The sequence below is a fragment of the Balaenoptera acutorostrata genome, unplaced genomic scaffold, assembly GCF_949987535.1.
Source record: "Balaenoptera acutorostrata unplaced genomic scaffold, mBalAcu1.1 scaffold_1139, whole genome shotgun sequence".
Lineage (NCBI taxonomy): Eukaryota > Metazoa > Chordata > Mammalia > Artiodactyla > Balaenopteridae > Balaenoptera > Balaenoptera acutorostrata.
In genome coordinates this window covers 45,565-69,019 of record NW_026646687.1, presented here as the reverse complement: position 1 = coordinate 69,019, position 23,455 = coordinate 45,565, and the positions used below count along the sequence as shown (strand labels likewise).

General features: G+C 75.9%; 23 non-coding genes across 23 annotated transcripts; all 23 read right to left on the bottom strand.

Moving 5' to 3' along the window:
• LOC130707007 (5S ribosomal RNA) lies at positions 1-117 on the bottom strand (the record flags this gene model as incomplete). The annotated part of the gene is made up of 1 exon (XR_009007032.1): positions 1-117. It is a non-coding gene; the product is annotated as a 5S ribosomal RNA (ribosomal RNA).
• Positions 118-1,030: 913 nt separating this feature from the next.
• Positions 1,031-1,149, bottom strand: LOC130707002 (5S ribosomal RNA). Its single transcript, XR_009007027.1, has one exon. It is a non-coding gene; the product is annotated as a 5S ribosomal RNA (ribosomal RNA).
• Positions 1,150-2,049: 900 nt separating this feature from the next.
• LOC130707001 (5S ribosomal RNA) lies at positions 2,050-2,168 on the bottom strand. The gene has a single exon (XR_009007026.1). It is a non-coding gene; the product is annotated as a 5S ribosomal RNA (ribosomal RNA).
• Positions 2,169-3,083: 915 nt separating this feature from the next.
• On the bottom strand, positions 3,084-3,202 carry LOC130707000 (5S ribosomal RNA). The gene has a single exon (XR_009007025.1). It is a non-coding gene; the product is annotated as a 5S ribosomal RNA (ribosomal RNA).
• Positions 3,203-4,115: 913 nt separating this feature from the next.
• On the bottom strand, positions 4,116-4,234 carry LOC130706999 (5S ribosomal RNA). Its single transcript, XR_009007024.1, has one exon. It is a non-coding gene; the product is annotated as a 5S ribosomal RNA (ribosomal RNA).
• A 900-nt stretch (positions 4,235-5,134) lies between these two features.
• On the bottom strand, positions 5,135-5,253 carry LOC130706998 (5S ribosomal RNA). Its single transcript, XR_009007023.1, has one exon. It is a non-coding gene; the product is annotated as a 5S ribosomal RNA (ribosomal RNA).
• Positions 5,254-6,169: 916 nt separating this feature from the next.
• On the bottom strand, positions 6,170-6,288 carry LOC130706997 (5S ribosomal RNA). Its single transcript, XR_009007022.1, has one exon. It is a non-coding gene; the product is annotated as a 5S ribosomal RNA (ribosomal RNA).
• A 913-nt stretch (positions 6,289-7,201) lies between these two features.
• On the bottom strand, positions 7,202-7,320 carry LOC130706996 (5S ribosomal RNA). The gene has a single exon (XR_009007021.1). It is a non-coding gene; the product is annotated as a 5S ribosomal RNA (ribosomal RNA).
• Positions 7,321-8,220: 900 nt separating this feature from the next.
• Positions 8,221-8,339, bottom strand: LOC130706995 (5S ribosomal RNA). Its single transcript, XR_009007020.1, has one exon. It is a non-coding gene; the product is annotated as a 5S ribosomal RNA (ribosomal RNA).
• Positions 8,340-9,240: 901 nt separating this feature from the next.
• Positions 9,241-9,359, bottom strand: LOC130706994 (5S ribosomal RNA). Its single transcript, XR_009007019.1, has one exon. It is a non-coding gene; the product is annotated as a 5S ribosomal RNA (ribosomal RNA).
• Positions 9,360-10,274: 915 nt separating this feature from the next.
• On the bottom strand, positions 10,275-10,394 carry LOC130707006 (5S ribosomal RNA). Its single transcript, XR_009007031.1, has one exon. It is a non-coding gene; the product is annotated as a 5S ribosomal RNA (ribosomal RNA).
• Positions 10,395-11,292: 898 nt separating this feature from the next.
• Positions 11,293-11,411, bottom strand: LOC130706993 (5S ribosomal RNA). The gene has a single exon (XR_009007018.1). It is a non-coding gene; the product is annotated as a 5S ribosomal RNA (ribosomal RNA).
• A 914-nt stretch (positions 11,412-12,325) lies between these two features.
• On the bottom strand, positions 12,326-12,444 carry LOC130706992 (5S ribosomal RNA). Its single transcript, XR_009007017.1, has one exon. It is a non-coding gene; the product is annotated as a 5S ribosomal RNA (ribosomal RNA).
• Positions 12,445-13,345: 901 nt separating this feature from the next.
• LOC130706991 (5S ribosomal RNA) lies at positions 13,346-13,464 on the bottom strand. The gene has a single exon (XR_009007016.1). It is a non-coding gene; the product is annotated as a 5S ribosomal RNA (ribosomal RNA).
• Positions 13,465-14,379: 915 nt separating this feature from the next.
• On the bottom strand, positions 14,380-14,498 carry LOC130707010 (5S ribosomal RNA). Its single transcript, XR_009007035.1, has one exon. It is a non-coding gene; the product is annotated as a 5S ribosomal RNA (ribosomal RNA).
• A 912-nt stretch (positions 14,499-15,410) lies between these two features.
• Positions 15,411-15,529, bottom strand: LOC114238040 (5S ribosomal RNA). The gene has a single exon (XR_003623473.1). It is a non-coding gene; the product is annotated as a 5S ribosomal RNA (ribosomal RNA).
• Positions 15,530-16,442: 913 nt separating this feature from the next.
• Positions 16,443-16,561, bottom strand: LOC130706990 (5S ribosomal RNA). Its single transcript, XR_009007015.1, has one exon. It is a non-coding gene; the product is annotated as a 5S ribosomal RNA (ribosomal RNA).
• Positions 16,562-17,476: 915 nt separating this feature from the next.
• Positions 17,477-17,595, bottom strand: LOC130707008 (5S ribosomal RNA). Its single transcript, XR_009007033.1, has one exon. It is a non-coding gene; the product is annotated as a 5S ribosomal RNA (ribosomal RNA).
• A 913-nt stretch (positions 17,596-18,508) lies between these two features.
• Positions 18,509-18,627, bottom strand: LOC130707012 (5S ribosomal RNA). Its single transcript, XR_009007037.1, has one exon. It is a non-coding gene; the product is annotated as a 5S ribosomal RNA (ribosomal RNA).
• A 904-nt stretch (positions 18,628-19,531) lies between these two features.
• LOC130707011 (5S ribosomal RNA) lies at positions 19,532-19,650 on the bottom strand. Its single transcript, XR_009007036.1, has one exon. It is a non-coding gene; the product is annotated as a 5S ribosomal RNA (ribosomal RNA).
• A 911-nt stretch (positions 19,651-20,561) lies between these two features.
• Positions 20,562-20,681, bottom strand: LOC130707005 (5S ribosomal RNA). The gene has a single exon (XR_009007030.1). It is a non-coding gene; the product is annotated as a 5S ribosomal RNA (ribosomal RNA).
• Positions 20,682-21,605: 924 nt separating this feature from the next.
• Positions 21,606-21,724, bottom strand: LOC130707009 (5S ribosomal RNA). Its single transcript, XR_009007034.1, has one exon. It is a non-coding gene; the product is annotated as a 5S ribosomal RNA (ribosomal RNA).
• A 914-nt stretch (positions 21,725-22,638) lies between these two features.
• LOC114238038 (5S ribosomal RNA) lies at positions 22,639-22,757 on the bottom strand. Its single transcript, XR_003623471.2, has one exon. It is a non-coding gene; the product is annotated as a 5S ribosomal RNA (ribosomal RNA).
• Positions 22,758-23,455: the final 698 nt, after the last annotated feature.

The window sequence follows — 23,455 nt, the reverse complement described above, 5'->3', positions numbered from 1 at the left end:
CCTACAGCACCCGGTATTCCCAGGCGGTCTCCCATCCAAGTACTAACCAGGCCCGACCCTGCTTAGCTTCCGAGATCAGACGAGATCGGGCGCGTTCAGGGTGGTATGGCCGTAGACGCCAGAGGGGCCCGCGGAGTGCCTCTTGAGGCCCAGCTTCGCTGGCGCTTGCGCCTTACTGCCAGCCCGGCGGCCAGCCCGCCCCGGCAGGGCCCCACCGCCCGCCCAGGCAGGGGAAGGGCGTCCTCGGGTACCGGGGCGGGTGGGGGGTGGCAGAGGGGTTGGCGACCTCCCAGCCCAGGACGGGCGGGACCCACCAAACCGTTCGGCGCTTGGCGCCCGGCCCCAGATCCCGCACGACCCTCACGGGGACGTGGCCCCGGAGGCTTCAGGGCCCGGGGCCGCGGTCCCTTGGGCCTCCCCGCTGCCCGCCCACGCGGCGCTAGGCGCAGCCCAGCCGCAGCCCAGGCCGGCCCTCCTGCCCGACGGCTGTCGGCCCTTAACCCACTGGGAGCCACCATTGAGTCACCACGGCCCCTTAGCCCCAGCAAGGCCACCCTTGCCCCCACGCCACCCGCCGAGCACAGGACCCGGCCCCTGGTGGCCGGCCGGCCCGGAGAACCGGCCCCGGCCGCCGCCCCCGCTCCCGCCCCACGGCCGTGGCGAAACGGCGGCGGGGGGGGGATTTTTCCGGAGGGAGCTGTGGAGAGACACACCGGCAGATAGGTGGCTGCGCCGGGGCTGGGCGCTAGTGGGGGCGGCCAGGTGCAGGTCAAGGGGCTCGCGGGCCGGACGGCCGGCACCCGGGCCTGAGGCGGAGTCTGGGTCCAGGCCAGCCACCCCGGGAGCGGCTGGGATGCGGCTGCCTTCCAGGGCCGCCTTCTGGCCGCCTGGCCGGCCAGGCAGGCGGAGAGCGCCCCCTCTGGCGCGCTCTGGTGGGAGGGGTCGGAGATAGGTGGGGCCTGCAGCGGTGCCCGGCGGCGGGGGCGGAGGCGGCGGGCGACTTAAGGAGAGGGCGGAGCGGGAGGCAAAAAGCCTACAGCACCCGGTATTCCCAGGCGGTCTCCCATCCAAGTACTAACCAGGCCCGACCCTGCTTAGCTTCCGAGATCAGACGAGATCGGGCGCGTTCAGGGTGGTATGGCCGTAGACGCAGGAGGGGCCCGCGGGGTGCCTCTTGAGGCTCAGCTTCGCTGGCGCTTGCGCCTTACCGCCCTGCCGGCGGCCAGCCCTCTCCGGCAGGGCCCTGCCGCCCGCCCAGGCAGGCGACAGGACGCCTCGGGGACCCGGGGGTGGCGGAGTGGTGGGCGACCTCGCAGCCCAGGGCGGGCGGGACGCCCCAGGCCCGTCGGCGCTTGGCGCCCCGCCGCAGATCCCGCTCGACGCTCACAGGGACGTGGCCCCGGAGGCTTCAGGGCCCGGCGGCCGCGGTCCCTTGGGCATCCCCCCCTGCCCGCCCACGCGGAGTTAGGCGCAGCCCAGCCACGGCCGGGCCGGCCCTCCGGCCGGGCAGCAGCTGGCCCGAAGCCACTGGGAGCCACCACTGAGTGGGCACGGCCCCTTAGCCCCAGCAAGGCCACCCTTGCCCCCACGCCGCCCGCCGAGCACAGGACCCCGCCCCTGGTGGCCGGCAGGCGCGGGGAAGCGGTCCCGGCCCCCGCCCCCGGCCGAGGCGAAACGGCGGAGGGGGGGGGCTTTTCCCGGAGGGAGCTGCGGAGAGACACACGGGCAGCCAGCTGGCTGCGGCGCGGCTGGGCTCTGGTGGGCGCGGCCAAGTGCAGGTGGAGGGCCTCGCGGGCCGCACGGCCGGCACCCCGGCCTGCGGCGGAGTCTGGGTCCGGGCCAGCCACCACGGGAGCGGCTGGGGTGCGGCTGCCTTCCAGGGCCACCTGCTGGCCTCCTGGCCGGCCAGGCCGGCGGGGAGCGCCCCCTCTGGCGCGCTGTGGTGGGAGGGGCCGGAGGAGGTGGGGCCTGCGGCGGTGCCCGGGCGGGGGCTGAGGCGGCGGCCGAGGCCGCGGGCGGCTAAAGGAGAAGGCGGAGCGGGCGGCAAAAAGCCTACAGCACCCGGTATTCCCAGGCGGTCTCCCATCCAAGTACTAACCAGGCCCGACCCTGCTTAGCTTCCGAGATCAGACGAGATCGGGCGCGTTCAGGGTGGTATGGCCGTAGACGCCAGAGGGGCCCGCGGAGTGCCTCTTGAGGCCCAGCTTCGCTGGCGCTTGCGCCTTACTGCCAGCCCGGCGGCCAGCCCGCCCCGGCAGGGCCCCACCGCCCGCCCAGGCAGGGGAAGGGCGTCCTCGGGTACCGGGGCGGGTGGGGGGTGGCAGAGGGGTTGGCGACCTCCCAGCCCAGGACGGGCGGGACCCACCAAACCGTTCGGCGCTTGGCGCCCGGCCCCAGATCCCGCACGTCCCTCACGGGGACGTGGCCCCGGAGGCTTCAGGGCCCGGGGCCCGCGGTCCCTTGGGACTCCCCGCTGCCCGCCCACGCGGCGCTAGGCGCAGCCCAGCCGCAGCCCGGGCCGGCCCTCCTGCCCGACGGCAGTCGGCCCTTAACCCACTGGGAGCCACCATTGAGTCACCACGGCCCCTTAGCCCCAGCAAGGCCACCCTTGCCCCCACGCCACCCGCCGAGCACAGGACCCGGCCCCTGGTGGCCGGCCGGCCCGGAGAACCGGCCCCGGCCGCCGCCCCCGCTCCCGCCCCACGGCCGTGGCGAAACGGCGGCGGGGGGGGGGATTTTTCCGGAGGGAGCTGTGGAGAGACACACCGGCAGATAGGTGGCTGCGCCGGGGCTGGGCGCTAGTGGGGGCGGCCAGGTGCAGGTCAAGGGGCTCGCGGGCCGGACGGCCGGCACCCGGGCCTGAGGCGGAGTCTGGGTCCAGGCCAGCCACCCCGGGAGCGGCTGGGATGCGGCTGCCTTCCAGGGCCGCCTTCTGGCCGCCTGGCCGGCCAGGCAGGCGGAGAGCGCCCCCTCTGGCGCGCTCTGGTGGGAGGGGTCGGAGGTAGGTGGGGCCTGCAGCGGTGCCCGGCGGCGGGGGCGGAGGCGGCGGGCGACTTAAGGAGAGGGCGGAGCGGGAGGCAAAAAGCCTACAGCACCCGGTATTCCCAGGCGGTCTCCCATCCAAGTACTAACCAGGCCCGACCCTGCTTAGCTTCCGAGATCAGACGAGATCGGGCGCGTTCAGGGTGGTATGGCCGTAGACGCCAGCGGGGCCCGCGGAGTGCCTCTTGAGGCCCAGCTTCGCTGGCGCTTGCGCCTTACTGCCAGCCCGGCGGCCAGCCCGCCCCGGCAGGGCCCCACCGCCCGCCCAGGCAGGGGAAGGGCGTCCTCGGGTACCGGGGCGGGTGGGGGGTGGCAGAGGGGTTGGCGACCTCCCAGCCCAGGACGGGCGGGACCCACCAAACCGTTCGGCGCTTGGCGCCCGGCCCCAGATCCCGCACGACCCTCACGGGGACGTGGCCCCGGAGGCTTCAGGGCCCGGGGCCGCGGTCCCTTGGGCCTCCCCGCTGCCCGCCCACGCGGCGCTAGGCGCAGCCCAGCCGCAGCCCAGGCCGGCCCTCCTGCCCGACGGCTGTCGGCCCTTAACCCACTGGGAGCCACCATTGAGTCACCACGGCCCCTTAGCCCCAGCAAGGCCACCCTTGCCCCCACGCCACCCGCCGAGCACAGGACCCGGCCCCTGGTGGCCGGCCGGCCCGGAGAACCGGCCCCGGCCGCCGCCCCCGCTCCCGCCCCACGGCCGTGGCGAAACGGCGGCGGGGGGGGGATTTTTCCGGAGGGAGCTGTGGAGAGACACACCGGCAGATAGGTGGCTGCGCCGGGGCTGGGCGCTAGTGGGGGCGGCCAGGTGCAGGTCAAGGGGCTCGCGGGCCGGACGGCCGGCACCCGGGCCTGAGGCGGAGTCTGGGTCCAGGCCAGCCACCCCGGGAGCGGCTGGGATGCGGCTGCCTTCCAGGGCCGCCTTCTGGCCGCCTGGCCGGCCAGGCAGGCGGAGAGCGCCCCCTCTGGCGCGCTCTGGTGGGAGGGGTCGGAGATAGGTGGGGCCTGCAGCGGTGCCCGGCGGCGGGGGCGGAGGCGGCGGGCGACTTAAGGAGAGGGCGGAGCGGGAGGCAAAAAGCCTACAGCACCCGGTATTCCCAGGCGGTCTCCCATCCAAGTACTAACCAGGCCCGACCCTGCTTAGCTTCCGAGATCAGACGAGATCGGGCGCGTTCAGGGTGGTATGGCCGTAGACGCAGGAGGGGCCCGCGGGGTGCCTCTTGAGGCTCAGCTTCGCTGGCGCTTGCGCCTTACCGCCCTGCCGGCGGCCAGCCCTCTCCGGCAGGGCCCTGCCGCCCGCCCAGGCAGGCGACAGGACGCCTCGGGGACCCGGGGGTGGCGGAGTGGTGGGCGACCTCGCAGCCCAGGGCGGGCGGGACGCCCCAGGCCCGTCGGCGCTTGGCGCCCCGCCGCAGATCCCGCTCGACGCTCACAGGGACGTGGCCCCGGAGGCTTCAGGGCCCGGCGGCCGCGGTCCCTTGGGCATCCCCCCCTGCCCGCCCACGCGGAGTTAGGCGCAGCCCAGCCACGGCCGGGCCGGCCCTCCGGCCGGGCAGCAGCTGGCCCGAAGCCACTGGGAGCCACCACTGAGTGGGCACGGCCCCTTAGCCCCAGCAAGGCCACCCTTGCCCCCACGCCGCCCGCCGAGCACAGGACCCCGCCCCTGGTGGCCGGCAGGCGCGGGGAAGCGGTCCCGGCCCCCGCCCCCGGCCGAGGCGAAACGGCGGAGGGGGGGGGCTTTTCCCGGAGGGAGCTGCGGAGAGACACACGGGCAGCCAGCTGGCTGCGGCGCGGCTGGGCTCTGGTGGGCGCGGCCAAGTGCAGGTGGAGGGCCTCGCGGGCCGCACGGCCGGCACCCCGGCCTGCGGCGGAGTCTGGGTCCGGGCCAGCCACCACGGGAGCGGCTGGGGTGCGGCTGCCTTCCAGGGCCACCTGCTGGCCTCCTGGCCGGCCAGGCCGGCGGGGAGCGCCCCCTCTGGCGCGCTGTGGTGGGAGGGGCCGGAGGAGGTGGGGCCTGCGGCGGTGCCCGGGCGGGGGCTGAGGCGGCGGCCGAGGCCGCGGGCGGCTAAAGGAGAAGGCGGAGCGGGCGGCAAAAAGCCTACAGCACCCGGTATTCCCAGGCGGTCTCCCATCCAAGTACTAACCAGGCCCGACCCTGCTTAGCTTCCGAGATCAGACGAGATCGGGCGCGTTCAGGGTGGTATGGCCGTAGACGCCAGAGGGGCCCGCGGAGTGCCTCTTGAGGCCCAGCTTCGCTGGCGCTTGCGCCTTACTGCCAGCCCGGCGGCCAGCCCGCCCCGGCAGGGCCCCACCGCCCGCCCAGGCAGGGGAAGGGCGTCCTCGGGTACCGGGGCGGGTGGGGGGTGGCAGAGGGGTTGGCGACCTCCCAGCCCAGGACGGGCGGGACCCACCAAACCGTTCGGCGCTTGGCGCCCGGCCCCAGATCCCGCACGTCCCTCACGGGGACGTGGCCCCGGAGGCTTCAGGGCCCGGGGCCCGCGGTCCCTTGGGACTCCCCGCTACCCGCCCACGCGGCGCTAGGCGCAGCCCAGCCGCAGCCCGGGCCGGCCCTCCTGCCCGACGGCAGTCGGCCCTTAACCCACTGGGAGCCACCATTGAGTCACCACGGCCCCTTAGCCCCAGCAAGGCCACCCTTGCCCCCACGCCACCCGCCGAGCACAGGACCCGGCCCCTGGTGGCCGGCCGGCCCGGAGAACCGGCCCCGGCCGCCGCCCCCGCTCCCGCCCCACGGCCGTGGCGAAACGGCGTCGGGGGGGGGGGATTTTTCCGGAGGGAGCTGTGGAGAGACACACCGGCAGATAGGTGGCTGCGCCGGGGCTGGGCGCTAGTGGGGGCGGCCAGGTGCAGGTCAAGGGGCTCGCGGGCCGGACGGCCGGCACCCGGGCCTGAGGCGGAGTCTGGGTCCAGGCCAGCCACCCCGGGAGCGGCTGGGATGCGGCTGCCTTCCAGGGCCGCCTTCTGGCCGCCTGGCCGGCCAGGCAGGCGGAGAGCGCCCCCTCTGGCGCGCTCTGGTGGGAGGGGTCGGAGGTAGGTGGGGCCTGCAGCGGTGCCCGGCGGCGGGGGCGGAGGCGGCGGGCGACTTAAGGAGAGGGCGGAGCGGGAGGCAAAAAGCCTACAGCACCCGGTATTCCCAGGCGGTCTCCCATCCAAGTACTAACCAGGCCCGACCCTGCTTAGCTTCCGAGATCAGACGAGATCGGGCGCGTTCAGGGTGGTATGGCCGTAGACGCCAGCGGGGCCCGCGGAGTGCCTCTTGAGGCCCAGCTTCGCTGGCGCTTGCGCCTTACTGCCAGCCCGGCGGCCAGCCCGCCCCGGCAGGGCCCCACCGCCCGCCCAGGCAGGGGAAGGGCGTCCTCGGGTACCGGGGCGGGTGGGGGGTGGCAGAGGGGTTGGCGACCTCCCAGCCCAGGACGGGCGGGACCCACCAAACCGTTCGGCGCTTGGCGCCCGGCCCCAGATCCCGCACGACCCTCACGGGGACGTGGCCCCGGAGGCTTCAGGGCCCGGGGCCGCGGTCCCTTGGGCCTCCCCGCTGCCCGCCCACGCGGCGCTAGGCGCAGCCCAGCCGCAGCCCAGGCCGGCCCTCCTGCCCGACGGCTGTCGGCCCTTAACCCACTGGGAGCCACCATTGAGTCACCACGGCCCCTTAGCCCCAGCAAGGCCACCCTTGCCCCCACGCCACCCGCCGAGCACAGGACCCGGCCCCTGGTGGCCGGCCGGCCCGGAGAACCGGCCCCGGCCGCCGCCCCCGCTCCCGCCCCACGGCCGTGGCGAAACGGCGGCGGGGGGGGGATTTTTCCGGAGGGAGCTGTGGAGAGACACACCGGCAGATAGGTGGCTGCGCCGGGGCTGGGCGCTAGTGGGGGCGGCCAGGTGCAGGTCAAGGGGCTCGCGGGCCGGACGGCCGGCACCCGGGCCTGAGGCGGAGTCTGGGTCCAGGCCAGCCACCCCGGGAGCGGCTGGGATGCGGCTGCCTTCCAGGGCCGCCTTCTGGCCGCCTGGCCGGCCAGGCAGGCGGAGAGCGCCCCCTCTGGCGCGCTCTGGTGGGAGGGGTCGGAGATAGGTGGGGCCTGCAGCGGTGCCGGGCGGCGGGGGCGGAGGCGGCGGGCGACTTAAGGAGAGGGCGGAGCGGGAGGCAAAAAGCCTACAGCACCCGGTATTCCCAGGCGGTCTCCCATCCAAGTACTAACCAGGCCCGACCCTGCTTAGCTTCCGAGATCAGACGAGATCGGGCGCGTTCAGGGTGGTATGGCCGTAGACGCAGGAGGGGCCCGCGGGGTGCCTCTTGAGGCTCAGCTTCGCTGGCGCTTGCGCCTTACCGCCCTGCCGGCGGCCAGCCCTCTCCGGCAGGGCCCTGCCGCCCGCCCAGGCAGGCCACAGGACGCCTCGGGGACCCGGGGGTGGCGGAGTGGTGGGCGACCTCGCAGCCCAGGGCGGGCGGGACGCCCCAGGCCCGTCGGCGCTTGGCGCCCCGCCGCAGATCCCGCTCGACGCTCACAGGGACGTGGCCCCGGAGGCTTCAGGGCCCGGCGGCCGCGGTCCCTTGGGCATCCCCCCCTGCCCGCCCACGCGGAGTTAGGCGCAGGCCAGCCACGGCCGGGCCGGCCCTCCAGCCGGGCAGCAGCTGGCCCGAAGCCACTGGGAGCCACCACTGAGTGGGCACGGCCCCTTAGCCCCAGCAAGGCCACCCTTGCCCCCACGCCGCCCGCCGAGCACAGGACCCCGCCCCTGGTGGCCGGCAGGCCCGGGGAAGCGGTCCCGGCCCCCGCCCCCGGCCGAGGCGAAACGGCGGAGGGGGGGGGCTTTTCCCGGAGGGAGCTGCGGAGAGACACACGGGCAGCCAGCTGGCTGCGGCGCGGCTGGGCTCTGGTGGGCGCGGCCAAGTGCAGGTGGAGGGCCTCGCGGGCCGCACGGCCGGCACCCCGGCCTGCGGCGGAGTCTGGGTCCGGGCCAGCCACCACGGGAGCGGCTGGGGTGCGGCTGCCTTCCAGGGCCACCTGCTGGCCTCCTGGCCGGCCAGGCCGGCGGGGAGCGCCCCCTCTGGCGCGCTGTGGTGGGAGGGGCCGGAGGAGGTGGGGCCTGCGGCGGTGCCCGGGCGGGGGCTGAGGCGGCGGCCGAGGCCGCGGGCGGCTAAAGGAGAAGGCGGAGCGGGCGGCAAAAAGCCTACAGCACCCGGTATTCCCAGGCGGTCTCCCATCCAAGTACTAACCAGGCCCGACCCTGCTTAGCTTCCGAGATCAGACGAGATCGGGCGCGTTCAGGGTGGTATGGCCGTAGACGCAGGAGGGGCCCGCGGGGTGCCTCTTGAGGCTCAGCTTCGCTGGCGCTTGCGCCTTACCGCCCTGCCGGCGGCCAGCCCTCTCCGGCAGGGCCCTGCCGCCCGCCCAGGCAGGCGACAGGACGCCTCGGGGACCCGGGGGTGGCGGAGTGGTGGGCGACCTCGCAGCCCAGGGCGGGCGGGACGCCCCAGGCCCGTCGGCGCTTGGCGCCCCGCCGCAGATCCCGCTCGACGCTCACAGGGACGTGGCCCCGGAGGCTTCAGGGCCCGGCGGCCGCGGTCCCTTGGGCATCCCCCCCTGCCCGCCCACGCGGAGTTAGGCGCAGGCCAGCCACGGCCGGGCCGGCCCTCCGGCCGGGCAGCAGCTGGCCCGAAGCCACTGGGAGCCACCACTGAGTGGGCACGGCCCCTTAGCCCCAGCAAGGCCACCCTTGCCCCCACGCCGCCCGCCGAGCACAGGACCCCGCCCCTGGTGGCCGGCAGGCCCGGGGAAGCGGTCCCGGCCCCCGCCCCCGGCCGAGGCGAAACGGCGGAGGGGGGGGGGCTTTTCCCGGAGGGAGCTGCGGAGAGACACACGGGCAGCCAGCTGGCTGCGGCGCGGCTGGGCTCTGGTGGGCGCGGCCAAGTGCAGGTGGAGGGCCTCGCGGGCCGCACGGCCGGCACCCCGGCCTGCGGCGGAGTCTGGGTCCGGGCCAGCCACCACGGGAGCGGCTGGGGTGCGGCTGCCTTCCAGGGCCACCTGCTGGCCTCCTGGCCGGCCAGGCCGGCGGGGAGCGCCCCCTCTGGCGCGCTGTGGTGGGAGGGGCCGGAGGAGGTGGGGCCTGCGGCGGTGCCCGGGCGGGGGCTGAGGCGGCGGCCGAGGCCGCGGGCGGCTAAAGGAGAAGGCGGAGCGGGCGGCAAAAAGCCTACAGCACCCGGTATTCCCAGGCGGTCTCCCATCCAAGTACTAACCAGGCCCGACCCTGCTTAGCTTCCGAGATCAGACGAGATCGGGCGCGTTCAGGGTGGTATGGCCGTAGACGCCAGAGGGGCCCGCGGAGTGCCTCTTGAGGCCCAGCTTCGCTGGCGCTTGCGCCTTACTGCCAGCCCGGCGGCCAGCCCGCCCCGGCAGGGCCCCACCGCCCGCCCAGGCAGGGGAAGGGCGTCCTCGGGTACCTGGGCGGGTGGGGGGTGGCAGAGGGGTTGGCGACCTCCCAGCCCAGGACGGGCGGGACCCACCAAACCGTTCGGCGCTTGGCGCCCGGCCCCAGATCCCGCACGACCCTCACGGGGACGTGGCCCCGGAGGCTTCAGGGCCCGGGGCCGCGGTCCCTTGGGCCTCCCCGCTGCCCGCCCACGCGGCGCTAGGCGCAGCCCAGCCGCAGCCCAGGCCGGCCCTCCTGCCCGACGGCTGTCGGCCCTTAACCCACTGGGAGCCACCATTGAGTCACCACGGCCCCTTAGCCCCAGCAAGGCCACCCTTGCCCCCACGCCACCCGCCGAGCACAGGACCCGGCCCCTGGTGGCCGGCCGGCCCGGAGAACCGGCCCCGGCCGCCGCCCCCGCTCCCGCCCCACGGCCGTGGCGAAACGGCGGCGGGGGGGGGGGATTTTTCCGGAGGGAGCTGTGGAGAGACACACCGGCAGATAGGTGGCTGCGCCGGGGCTGGGCGCTAGTGGGGGCGGCCAGGTGCAGGTCAAGGGGCTCGCGGGCCGGACGGCCGGCACCCGGGCCTGAGGCGGAGTCTGGGTCCAGGCCAGCCACCCCGGGAGCGGCTGGGATGCGGCTGCCTTCCAGGGCCGCCTTCTGGCCGCCTGGCCGGCCAGGCAGGCGGAGAGCGCCCCCTCTGGCGCGCTCTGCTGGGAGGGGTCGGAGGTAGGTGGGGCCTGCAGCGGTGCCCGGCGGCGGGGGCGGAGGCGGCGGGCGACTTAAGGAGAGGGCGGAGCGGGAGGCAAAAAGCCTACAGCACCCGGTATTCCCAGGCGGTCTCCCATCCAAGTACTAACCAGGCCCGACCCTGCTTAGCTTCACGAGATCAGACGAGATCGGGCGCGTTCAGGGTGGTATGGCCGTAGACGCAGGAGGGGCCCGCGGGGTGCCTCTTGAGGCTCAGCTTCGCTGGCGCTTGCGCCTTACCGCCCTGCCGGCGGCCAGCCCTCTCCGGCAGGGCCCTGCCGCCCGCCCAGGCAGGCGACAGGACGCCTCGGGGACCCGGGGGTGGCGGAGTGGTGGGCGACCTCGCAGCCCAGGGCGGGCGGGACGCCCCAGGCCCGTCGGTGCTTGGCGCCCCGCCGCAGATCCCGCTCGACGCTCACAGGGACGTGGCCCCGGAGGCTTCAGGGCCCGGCGGCCGCGGTCCCTTGGGCATCCCCCCCTGCCCGCCCACGCGGAGTTAGGCGCAGCCCAGCCACGGCCGGGCCGGCCCTCCGGCCGGGCAGCAGCTGGCCCGAAGCCACTGGGAGCCACCACTGAGTGGGCACGGCCCCTTAGCCCCAGCAAGGCCACCCTTGCCCCCACGCCGCCCGCCGAGCACAGGACCCCGCCCCTGGTGGCCGGCAGGCCCGGGGAAGCGGTCCCGGCCCCCGCCCCCGGCCGAGGCGAAACGGCGGAGGGGGGGGGGCTTTTCCCGGAGGGAGCTGCGGAGAGACACACGGGCAGCCAGCTGGCTGCGGCGCGGCTGGGCTCTGGTGGGCGCGGCCAAGTGCAGGTGGAGGGCCTCGCGGGCCGCACGGCCGGCACCCCGGCCTGCGGCGGAGTCTGGGTCCGGGCCAGCCACCACGGGAGCGGCTGGGGTGCGGCTGCCTTCCAGGGCCACCTGCTGGCCTCCTGGCCGGCCAGGCCGGCGAGGAGCGCCCCCTCTGGCGCGCTGTGGTGGGAGGGGCCGGAGGAGGTGGGGCCTGCGGCGGTGCCCGGGCGGGGGCTGAGGCGGCGGCCGAGGCCGCGGGCGGCTAAAGAAGGCGGAGCGGGCGGCAAAAAGCCTACAGCACCCGGTATTCCCAGGCGGTCTCCCATCCAAGTACTAACCAGGCCCGACCCTGCTTAGCTTCCGAGATCAGACGAGATCGGGCGCGTTCAGGGTGGTATGGCCGTAGACACCAGAGGGGCCCGCGGAGTGCCTCTTGAGGCCCAGCTTCGCTGGCGCTTGCGCCTTACTGCCAGCCCGGCGGCCAGCCCGCCCCGGCAGGGCCCCACCGCCCGCCCAGGCAGGGGAAGGGCGTCCTCGGGTACCGGGGCGGGTGGGGGGTGGCAGAGGGGTTGGCGACCTCCCAGCCCAGGACGGGCGGGACCCACCAAACCGTTCGGCGCTTGGCGCCCGGCCCCAGATCCCGCACGTCCCTCACGGGGACGTGGCCCCGGAGGCTTCAGGGCCCGGGGCCCGCGGTCCCTTGGGCCTCCCCGCTGCCCGCCCACGCGGCGCTAGGCGCAGCCCAGCCGCAGCCCGGGCCGGCCCTCCTGCCCGACGGCAGTCGGCCCTTAACCCACTGGGAGCCACCATTGAGTCACCACGGCCCCTTAGCCCCAGCAAGGCCACCCTTGCCCCCACGCCACCCGCCGAGCACAGGACCCGGCCCCTGGTGGCCGGCCGGCCCGGAGAACCGGCCCCGGCCGCCGCCCCCGCTCCCGCCCCACGGCCGTGGCGAAACGGCGGCGGGGGGGGGATTTTTCCGGAGGGAGCTGTGGAGAGACACACCGGCAGATAGGTGGCTGCGCCGGGGCTGGGCGCTAGTGGGGGCGGCCAGGTGCAGGTCAAGGGGCTCGCGGGCCGGACGGCCGGCACCCGGGCCTGAGGCGGAGTCTGGGTCCAGGCCAGCCACCCCGGGAGCGGCTGGGATGCGGCTGCCTTCCAGGGCCGCCTTCTGGCCGCCTGGCCGGCCAGGCAGGCGGAGAGCGCCCCCTCTGGCGCGCTCTGGTGGGAGGGGTCGGAGATAGGTGGGGCCTGCAGCGGTGCCCGGCGGCGGGGGCGGAGGCGGCGGGCGACTTAAGGAGAGGGCGAAGCGGGAGGCAAAAAGCCTACAGCACCCGGTATTCCCAGGCGGTCTCCCATCCAAGTACTAACCAGGCCCGACCCTGCTTAGCTTCCGAGATCAGACGAGATCGGGCGCGTTCAGGGTGGTATGGCCGTAGACGCAGGAGGGGCCCGCGGGGTGCCTCTTGAGGCTCAGCTTCGCTGGCGCTTGCGCCTTACCGCCCTGCCGGCGGCCAGCCCTCTCCGGCAGGGCCCTGCCGCCCGCCCAGGCAGGCGACAGGACGCCTCGGGGACCCGGGGGTGGCGGAGTGGTGGGCGACCTCGCAGCCCAGGGCGGGCGGGACGCCCCAGGCCCGTCGGCGCTTGGCGCCCCGCCGCAGATCCCTCTCGACGCTCACAGGGACGTGGCCCCGGAGGCTTCAGGGCCCGGCGGCCGCGGTCCCTTGGGCATCCCCCCCTGCCCGCCCACGCGGAGTTAGGCGCAGGCCAGCCACGGCCGGGCCGGCCCTCCAGCCGGGCAGCAGCTGGCCCGAAGCCACTGGGAGCCACCACTGAGTGGGCACGGCCCCTTAGCCCCAGCAAGGCCACCCTTGCCCCCACGCCGCCCGCCGAGCACAGGACCCCGCCCCTGGTGGCCGGCAGGCCCGGGGAAGCGGTCCCGGCCCCCGCCCCCGGCCGAGGCGAAACGGCGGAGGGGGGGGGGCTTTTCCCGGAGGGAGCTGCGGAGAGACACACGGGCAGCCAGCTGGCTGCGGCGCGGCTGGGCTCTGGTGGGCGCGGCCAAGTGCAGGTGGAGGGCCTCGCGGGCCGCACGGCCGGCACCCCGGCCTGCGGCGGAGTCTGGGTCCGGGCCAGCCACCACGGGAGCGGCTGGGGTGCGGCTGCCTTCCAGGGCCACCTGCTGGCCTCCTGGCCGGCCAGGCCGGCGGGGAGCGCCCCCTCTGGCGCGCTGTGGTGGGAGGGGCCGGAGGAGGTGGGGCCTGCGGCGGTGCCCGGGCGGGGGCTGAGGCGGCGGCCGAGGCCGCGGGCGGCTAAGGGAGAAGGCGGAGCGGGCGGCAAAAAGCCTACAGCACCCGGTATTCCCAGGCGGTCTCCCATCCAAGTACTAACCAGGCCCGACCCTGCTTAGCTTCCGAGATCAGACGAGATCGGGCGCGTTCAGGGTGGTATGGCCGTAGACGCCAGAGGGGCCCGCGGAGTGCCTCTTGAGGCCCAGCTTCGCTGGCGCTTGCGCCTTACTGCCAGCCCGGCGGCCAGCCCGCCCCGGCAGGGCCCCACCGCCCGCCCAGGCAGGGGAAGGGCGTCCTCGGGTACCGGGGCGGGTGGGGGGTGGCAGAGGGGTTGGCGACCTCCCAGCCCAGGACGGGCGGGACCCACCAAACCGTTCGGCGCTTGGCGCCCGGCCCCAGATCCCGCACGTCCCTCACGGGGACGTGGCCCCGGAGGCTTCAGGGCCCGGGGCCCGCGGTCCCTTGGGCCTCCCCGCTGCCCGCCCACGCGGCGCTAGGCGCAGCCCAGCCGCAGCCCGGGCCGGCCCTCCTGCCCGACGGCAGTCGGCCCTTAACCCACTGGGAGCCACTATTGAGTCACCACGGCCCCTTAGCCCCAGCAAGGCCACCCTTGCCCCCACGCCACCCGCCGAGCACAGGACCCGGCCCCTGGTGGCCGGCCGGCCCGGAGAACCGGCCCCGGCCGCCGCCCCCGCTCCCGCCCCACGGCCGTGGCGAAACGGCGGCGGGGGGGGGGATTTTTCCGGAGGGAGCTGTGGAGAGACACACCGGCAGATAGGTGGCTGCACCGGGGCTGGGCGCTAGTGGGGGCGGCCAGGTGCAGGTCAAGGGGCTCGCGGGCCGGACGGCCGGCACCCGGGCCTGAGGCGGAGTCTGGGTCCAGGCCAGCCACCCCGGGAGCGGCTGGGATGCGGCTGCCTTCCAGGGCCGCCTTCTGGCCGCCTGGCCGGCCAGGCAGGCGGAGAGCGCCCCCTCTGGCGCGCTCTGCTGGGAGGGGTCGGAGGTAGGTGGGGCCTGCAGCGGTGCCCGGCGGCGGGGGCGGAGGCGGCGGGCGACTTAAGGAGAGGGCGGAGCGGGAGGCAAAAAGCCTACAGCACCCGGTATTCCCAGGCGGTTTCCCATCCAAGTACTAACCAGGCCCGACCCTGCTTAGCTTCCGAGATCAGACGATATCGGGCGCGTTCAGGGTGGTATGGCTGTAGACGCCAGAGGGGCCCGCGGAGTGCCTCTTGAGGCCCAGCTTCGCTGGCGCTTGCGCCTTACTGCCAGCCCGGCGGCCAGCCCGCCCCGGCAGGGCCCCACCGCCCGCCCAGGCAGGGGAAGGGCGTCCTCGGGTACCGGGGCGGGTGGGGGGTGGCAGAGGGGTTGGCGACCTCCCAGCCCAGGACGGGCGGGACCCACCAAACCGTTCGGCGCTTGGCGCCCGGCCCCAGATCCCGCACGACCCTCACGGGGACGTGGCCCCGGAGGCTTCAGGGCCCGGGGCCGCGGTCCCTTGGGCCTCCCCGCTGCCCGCCCACGCGGCGCTAGGCGCAGCCCAGCCGCAGCCCAGGCCGGCCCTCCTGCCCGACGGCTGTCGGCCCTTAACCCACTGGGAGCCACCATTGAGTCACCACGGCCCCTTAGCCCCAGCAAGGCCACCCTTGCCCCCACGCCACCCGCCGAACACAGGACCCGGCCCCTGGTGGCGGGCCGGCCCGGAGAACCGGCCTCGGCCGCCGCCCCCGCTCCCGCCCCACGGCCGTGGCGAAACGGCGGCGGGGGGGGATTTTTCCGGAGGGAGCTGTGGAGAGGCACACCGGCAGATAGGTGGCTGCGCCGGGGCTGGGCGCTAGTGGGGGCGGCCAGGTGCAGGTCAAGGGGCTCGCGGGCCGGACGGCCGGCACCCGGGCCTGAGGCGGAGTCTGGGTCCAGGCCAGCCACCCCGGGAGCGGCTGGGATGCGGCTGCCTTCCAGGGCCGCCTTCTGGCCGCCTGGCCGGCCAGGCAGGCGGAGAGCGCCCCCTCTGGCGCGCTCTGGTGGGAGGGGTCGGAGATAGGTGGGGCCTGCAGCGGTGCCCGGCGGCGGGGGCGGAGGCGGCGGGCGACTTAAGGAGAGGGCGAAGCGGGAGGCAAAAAGCCTACAGCACCCGGTATTCCCAGGCGGTCTCCCATCCAAGTACTAACCAGGCCCGACCCTGCTTAGCTTCCGAGATCAGACGAGATCGGGCGCGTTCAGGGTGGTATGGCCGTAGACGCAGGAGGGGCCCGCGGGGTGCCTCTTGAGGCTCAGCTTCGCTGGCGCTTGCGCCTTACCGCCCTGCCGGCGGCCAGCCCTCTCCGGCAGGGCCCTGCCGCCCGCCCAGGCAGGCGACAGGACGCCTCGGGGACCCGGGGGTGGCGGAGTGGTGGGCGACCTCGCAGCCCAGGGCGGGCGGGACGCCCCAGGCCCGTCGGCGCTTGGCGCCCCGCCGCAGATCCCGCTCGACGCTCACAGGGACGTGGCCCCGGAGGCTTCAGGGCCCGGCGGCCGCGGTCCCTTGGGCATCCCCCCCTGCCCGCCCACGCGGAGTTAGGCGCAGCCCAGCCACGGCCGGGCCGGCCCTCCAGCCGGGCAGCAGCTGGCCCGAAGCCACTGGGAGCCACCACTGAGTGGGCACGGCCCCTTAGCCCCAGCAAGGCCACCCTTGCCCCCACGCCGCCCGCCGAGCACAGGACCCCGCCCCTGGTGGCCGGCAGGCCCGGGGAAGCGGTCCCGGCCCCCGCCCCCGCTCCCGCCCCCGGCCGAGGCGAAACGGCGGAGGGGGGGGGGCTTTTCCCGGAGGGAGCTGCGGAGAGACACACGGGCAGCCAGCTGGCTGCGGCGCGGCTGGGCTCTGGTGGGCGCGGCCAAGTGCAGGTGGAGGGCCTCGCGGGCCGCACGGCCGGCACCCCGGCCTGCGGCGGAGTCTGGGTCCGGGCCAGCCACCACGGGAGCGGCTGGGGTGCGGCTGCCTTCCAGGGCCACCTGCTGGCCTCCTGGCCGGCCAGGCCGGCGGGGAGCGCCCCCTCTGGCGCGCTGTGGTGGGAGGGGCCGGAGGAGGTGGGGCCTGCGGCGGTGCCCGGGCGGGGGCTGAGGCGGCGGCCGAGGCCGCGGGCGGCTAAAGGAGAAGGCGGAGCGGGCGGCAAAAAGCCTACAGCACCCGGTATTCCCAGGCGGTCTCCCATCCAAGTACTAACCAGGCCCGACCCTGCTTAGCTTCCGAGATCAGACGAGATCGGGCGCGTTCAGGGTGGTATGGCCGTAGACACCAGAGGGGCCCGCGGAGTGCCTCTTGAGGCCCAGCTTCGCTGGCGCTTGCGCCTTACTGCCAGCCCGGCGGCCAGCCCGCCCCGGCAGGGCCCCACCGCCCGCCCAGGCAGGGGAAGGGCGTCCTCGGGTACCGGGGCGGGTGGGGGGTGGCAGAGGGGTTGGCGACCTCCCAGCCCAGGACGGGCGGGACCCACCAAACCGTTCGGCGCTTGGCGCCCGGCCCCAGATCCCGCACGTCCCTCACGGGGACGTGGCCCCGGAGGCTTCAGGGCCCGGGGCCCGCGGTCCCTTGGGCCTCCCCGCTGCCCGCCCACGCGGCGCTAGGCGCAGCCCAGCCGCAGCCCGGGCCGGCCCTCCTGCCCGACGGCAGTCGGCCCTTAACCCACTGGGAGCCACTATTGAGTCACCACGGCCCCTTAGCCCCAGCAAGGCCACCCTTGCCCCCACGCCACCCGCCGAGCACAGGACCCGGCCCCTGGTGGCCGGCCGGCCCGGAGAACCGGCCCCGGCCGCCGCCCCCGCTCCCGCCCCACGGCCGTGGCGAAACGGCGGCGGGGGGGGGGATTTTTCCGGAGGGAGCTGTGGAGAGACACACCGGCAGATAGGTGGCTGCACCGGGGCTGGGCGCTAGTGGGGGCGGCCAGGTGCAGGTCAAGGGGCTCGCGGGCCGGACGGCCGGCACCCGGGCCTGAGGCGGAGTCTGGGTCCAGGCCAGCCACCCCGGGAGCGGCTGGGATGCGGCTGCCTTCCAGGGCCGCCTTCTGGCCGCCTGGCCGGCCAGGCAGGCGGAGAGCGCCCCCTCTGGCGCGCTCTGCTGGGAGGGGTCGGAGGTAGGTGGGGCCTGCAGCGGTGCCCGGCGGCGGGGGCGGAGGCGGCGGGCGACTTAAGGAGAGGGCGGAGCGGGAGGCAAAAAGCCTACAGCACCCGGTATTCCCAGGCGGTTTCCCATCCAAGTACTAACCAGGCCCGACCCTGCTTAGCTTCCGAGATCAGACGATATCGGGCGCGTTCAGGGTGGTATGGCTGTAGACGCCAGAGGGGCCCGCGGAGTGCCTCTTGAGGCCCAGCTTCGCTGGCGCTTGCGCCTTACTGCCAGCCCGGCGGCCAGCCCGCCCCGGCAGGGCCCCACCGCCCGCCCAGGCAGGGGAAGGGCGTCCTCGGGTACCGGGGCGGGTGGGGGGTGGCAGAGGGGTTGGCGACCTCCCAGCCCAGGACGGGCGGGACCCACCAAACCGTTCGGCGCTTGGCGCCCGGCCCCAGATCCCGCACGACCCTCACGGGGACGTGGCCCCGGAGGCTTCAGGGCCCGGGGCCGCGGTCCCTTGGGCCTCCCCGCTGCCCGCCCACGCGGCGCTAGGCGCAGCCCAGCCGCAGCCCAGGCCGGCCCTCCTGCCCGACGGCTGTCGGCCCTTAACCCACTGGGAGCCACCATTGAGTCACCACGGCCCCTTAGCCCCAGCAAGGCCACCCTTGCCCCCACGCCACCCGCCGAACACAGGACCCGGCCCCTGGTGGCGGGCCGGCCCGGAGAACCGGCCTCGGCCGCCGCCCCCGCTCCCGCCCCACGGCCGTGGCGAAACGGCGGCGGGGGGGGGATTTTTCCGGAGGGAGCTGTGGAGAGGCACACCGGCAGATAGGTGGCTGCGCCGGGGCTGGGCGCTAGTGGGGGCGGCCAGGTGCAGGTCAAGGGGCTCGCGGGCCGGACGGCCGGCACCCGGGCCTGAGGCGGAGTCTGGGTCCAGGCCAGCCACCCCGGGAGCGGCTGGGATGCGGCTGCCTTCCAGGGCCGCCTTCTGGCCGCCTGGCCGGCCAGGCAGGCGGAGAGCGCCCCCTCTGGCGCGCTCTGGTGGGAGGGGTCGGAGATAGGTGGGGCCTGCAGCGGTGCCCGGCGGCGGGGGCGGAGGCGGCGGGCGACTTAAGGAGAGGGCGAAGCGGGAGGCAAAAAGCCTACAGCACCCGGTATTCCCAGGCGGTCTCCCATCCAAGTACTAACCAGGCCCGACCCTGCTTAGCTTCCGAGATCAGACGAGATCGGGCGCGTTCAGGGTGGTATGGCCGTAGACGCAGGAGGGGCCCGCGGGGTGCCCCTTGAGGCTCAGCTTCGCTGGCGCTTGCGCCTTACCGCCCTGCCGGCGGCCAGCCCTCTCCGGCAGGGCCCTGCCGCCCGCCCAGGCAGGCGACAGGACGCCTCGGGGACCCGGGGGTGGCGGAGTGGTGGGCGACCTCGCAGCCCAGGGCGGGCGGGACGCCCCAGGCCCGTCGGCGCTTGGCGCCCCGCCGCAGATCCCGCTCGACGCTCACAGGGACGTGGCCCCGGAGGCTTCAGGGCCCGGCGGCCGCGGTCCCTTGGGCATCCCCCCCTGCCCGCCCACGCGGAGTTAGGCGCAGGCCAGCCACGGCCGGGCCGGCCCTCCGGCCGGGCAGCAGCTGGCCCGAAGCCACTGGGAGCCACCACTGAGTGGGCACGGCCCCTTAGCCCCAGCAAGGCCACCCTTGCCCCCACGCCGCCCGCCGAGCACAGGACCCCGCCCCTGGTGGCCGGCAGGCCCGGGGAAGCGGTCCCGGCCCGCGCCCCCGCTCCCGCCCCCGGCCGAGGCGAAACGGCGGAGGGGGGGGGTGCTTTTCCGGAGGGAGCTGTGGAGAGACACACCGGCAGATAGGTGGCTGCGCCGGGGCTGGGCGCTAGTGGGGGCGGCCAGGTGCAGGTCAAGGGGCTCGCGGGCCGGACGGCCGGCACCCGGGCCTGAGGCGGAGTCTGGGTCCAGGCCAGCCACCCCGGGAGCGGCTGGGATGCGGCTGCCTTCCAGGGCCGCCTTCTGGCCGCCTGGCCGGCCAGGCAGGCGGAGAGCGCCCCCTCTGGCGCGCTCTGGTGGGAGGGGTCGGAGATAGGTGGGGCCTGCAGCGGTGCCCGGCGGCGGGGGCGGAGGCGGCGGGCGACTTAAGGAGAGGGCGAAGCGGGAGGCAAAAAGCCTACAGCACCCGGTATTCCCAGGCGGTCTCCCATCCAAGTACTAACCAGGCCCGACCCTGCTTAGCTTCCGAGATCAGACGAGATCGGGCGCGTTCAGGGTGGTATGGCCGTAGACGCAGGAGGGGCCCGCGGGGTGCCTCTTGAGGCTCAGCTTCGCTGGCGCTTGCGCCTTACCGCCCTGCCGGCGGCCAGCCCTCTCCGGCAGGGCCCTGCCGCCCGCCCAGGCAGGCGACAGGACGCCTCGGGGACCCGGGGGTGGCGGAGTGGTGGGCGACCTCGCAGCCCAGGGCGGGCGGGACGCCCCAGGCCCGTCGGCGCTTGGCGCCCCGCCGCAGATCCCGCTCGACGCTCACAGGGACGTGGCCCCGGAGGCTTCAGGGCCCGGCGGCCGCGGTCCCTTGGGCATCCCCCCCTGCCCGCCCACGCGGAGTTAGGCGCAGCCCAGCCACGGCCGGGCCGGCCCTCCAGCCGGGCAGCAGCTGGCCCGAAGCCACTGGGAGCCACCACTGAGTGGGCACGGCCCCTTAGCCCAAGCAAGGCCACCCTTGCCCCCACGCCGCCCGCCGAGCACAGGACCCCGCCCCTGGTGGCCGGCAGGCCCGGGGAAGCGGTCCCGGCCCCCGCCCCCGCTCCCGCCCCCGGCCGAGGCGAAACGGCGTATGGGGGGGGGGCTTTTCCCGGAGGGAGCTGCGGAGAGACACACGGGCAGCCAGCTGGCTGCGGCGCGGCTGGGCTCTGGTGGGCGCGGCCAAGTGCAGGTGGAGGGCCTCGCGGGCCGCACGGCCGGCACCCCGGCCTGCGGCGGAGTCTGGGTCCGGGCCAGCCACCACGGGAGCGGCTGGGGTGCGGCTGCCTTCCAGGGCCACCTGCTGGCCTCCTGGCCGGCCAGGCCGGCGAGGAGCGCCCCCTCTGGCGCGCTGTGGTGGGAGGGGCCGGAGGAGGTGGGGCCTGCGGCGGTGCCCGGGCGGGGGCTGAGGCGGCGGCCGAGGCCGCGGGCGGCTAAAGAAGGCGGAGCGGGCGGCAAAAAGCCTACAGCACCCGGTATTCCCAGGCGGTCTCCCATCCAAGTACTAACCAGGCCCGACCCTGCTTAGCTTCACGAGATCAGACGAGATCGGGCGCGTTCAGGGTGGTATGGCCGTAGACACCAGAGGGGCCCGCGGAGTGCCTCTTGAGGCCCAGCTTCGCTGGCGCTTGCGCCTTACTGCCAGCCCGGCGGCCAGCCCGCCCCGGCAGGGCCCCACCGCCCGCCCAGGCAGGGGAAGGGCGTCCTCGGGTACCGGGGCGGGTGGGGGGGTGGCAGAGGGGTTGGCGACCTCCCAGCCCAGGACGGGCGGGACCCACCAAACCGTTCGGCGCTTGGCGCCCGGCCCCAGATCCCGCACGTCCCTCACGGGGACGTGGCCCCGGAGGCTTCAGGGCCCGGGGCCCGCGGTCCCTTGGGCCTCCCCGCTGCCCGCCCACGCGGCGCTAGGCGCAGCCCAGCCGCAGCCCGGGCCGGCCCTCCTGCCCGACGGCAGTCGGCCCTTAACCCACTGGGAGCCACCATTGAGTCACCACGGCCCCTTAGCCCCAGCAAGGCCACCCTTGCCCCCACGCCACCCGCCGAGCACAGGACCCGGCCCCTGGTGGCCGGCCGGCCCGGAGAACCGGCCCCGGCCGCCGCCCCCGCTCCCGCCCCACGGCCGTGGCGAAACGGCGGCGGGGGGGGGATTTTTCCGGAGGGAGCTGTGGAGAGACACACCGGCAGATAGGTGGCTGCGCCGGGGCTGGGCGCTAGTGGGGGCGGCCAGGTGCAGGTCAAGGGGCTCGCGGGCCGGACGGCCGGCACCCGGGCCTGAGGCGGAGTCTGGGTCCGGGCCAGCCACCACGGGAGCGGCTGGGGTGCGGCTGCCTTCCAGGGCCACCTGCTGGCCTCCTGGCCGGCCAGGCCGGCGGGGAGCGCCCCCTCTGGCGCGCTGTGGTGGGAGGGGCCGGAGGAGGTGGGGCCTGCGGCGGTGCCCGGGCGGGGGCTGAGGCGGCGGCCGAGGCCGCGGGCGGCTAAAGGAGAAGGCGGAGCGGGCGGCAAAAAGCCTACAGCACCCGGTATTCCCAGGCGGTCTCCCATCCAAGTACTAACCAGGCCCGACCCTGCTTAGCTTCCGAGATCAGACGAGATCGGGCGCGTTCAGGGTGGTATGGCCGTAGACGCAGGAGGGGCCCGCGGGGTGCCTCTTGAGGCTCAGCTTCGCTGGCGCTTGCGCCTTACCGCCCTGCCGGCGGCCAGCCCTCTCCGGCAGGGCCCTGCCGCCCGCCCAGGCAGGCGACAGGACGCCTCGGGGACCCGGGGGTGGCGGAGTGGTGGGCGACCTCGCAGCCCAGGGCGGGCGGGACGCCCCAGGCCCGTCGGCGCTTGGCGCCCCGCCGCAGATCCCGCTCGACGCTCACAGGGACGTGGCCCCGGAGGCTTCAGGGCCCTGCGGCCGCGGTCCCTTGGGCATCCCCCCCTGCCCGCCCACGCGGAGTTAGGCGCAGCCCAGCCACGGCCGGGCCGGCCCTCCAGCCGGGCAGCAGCTGGCCCGAAGCCACTGGGAGCCACCACTGAGTGGGCACGGCCCCTTAGCCCCAGCAAGGCCACCCTTGCCCCCACGCCGCCCGCCGAGCACAGGACCCCGCCCCTGGTGGCCGGCAGGCCCGGGGAAGCGGTCCCGGCCCCCGCCCCCGCTCCCGCCCCCGGCCGAGGCGAAACGGCGGAGGGGGGGGGGGCTTTTCCCGGAGGGAGCTGCGGAGAGACACACGGGCAGCCAGCTGGCTGCGGCGCGGCTGGGCTCTGGTGGGCGCGGCCAAGTGCAGGTGGAGGGCCTCGCGGGCCGCACGGCCGGCACCCCGGCCTGCGGCGGAGTCTGGGTCCGGGCCAGCCACCACGGGAGCGGCTGGGGTGCGGCTGCCTTCCAGGGCCACCTGCTGGCCTCCTGGCCGGCCAGGCCGGCGGGGAGCGCCCCCTCTGGCGCGCTGTGGTGGGAGGGGCCGGAGGAGGTGGGGCCTGCGGCGGTGCCCGGGCGGGGGCTGAGGCGGCGGCCGAGGCCGCGGGCGGCTAAAGGAGAAGGCGGAGCGGGCGGCAAAAAGCCTACAGCACCCGGTATTCCCAGGCGGTCTCCCATCCAAGTACTAACCAGGCCCGACCCTGCTTAGCTTCCGAGATCAGACGAGATCGGGCGCGTTCAGGGTGGTATGGCCGTAGACACCAGAGGGGCCCGCGGAGTGCCTCTTGAGGCCCAGCTTCGCTGGCGCTTGCGCCTTACTGCCAGCCCGGCGGCCAGCCCGCCCCGGCAGGGCCCCACCGCCCGCCCAGGCAGGGGAAGGGCGTCCTCGGGTACCGGGGCGGGTGGGGGGGTGGCAGAGGGGTTGGCGACCTCCCAGCCCAGGACGGGCGGGACCCACCAAACCGTTCGGCGCTTGGCGCCCGGCCCCAGATCCCGCACGTCCCTCACGGGGACGTGGCCCCGGAGGCTTCAGGGCCCGGGGCCCGCGGTCCCTTGGGCCTCCCCGCTGCCCGCCCACGCGGCGCTAGGCGCAGCCCAGCCGCAGCCCGGGCCGGCCCTCCTGCCCGACGGCAGTCGGCCCTTAACCCACTGGGAGCCACTATTGAGTCACCACGGCCCCTTAGCCCCAGCAAGGCCACCCTTGCCCCCACGCCACCCGCCGAGCACAGGACCCGGCCCCTGGTGGCCGGCCGGCCCGGAGAACCGGCCCCGGCCGCCGCCCCCGCTCCCGCCCCACGGCCGTGGCGAAACGGCGGCGGGGGGGGGGATTTTTCCGGAGGGAGCTGTGGAGAGACACACCGGCAGATAGGTGGCTGCACCGGGGCTGGGCGCTAGTGGGGGCGGCCAGGTGCAGGTCAAGGGGCTCGCGGGCCGGACGGCCGGCACCCGGGCCTGAGG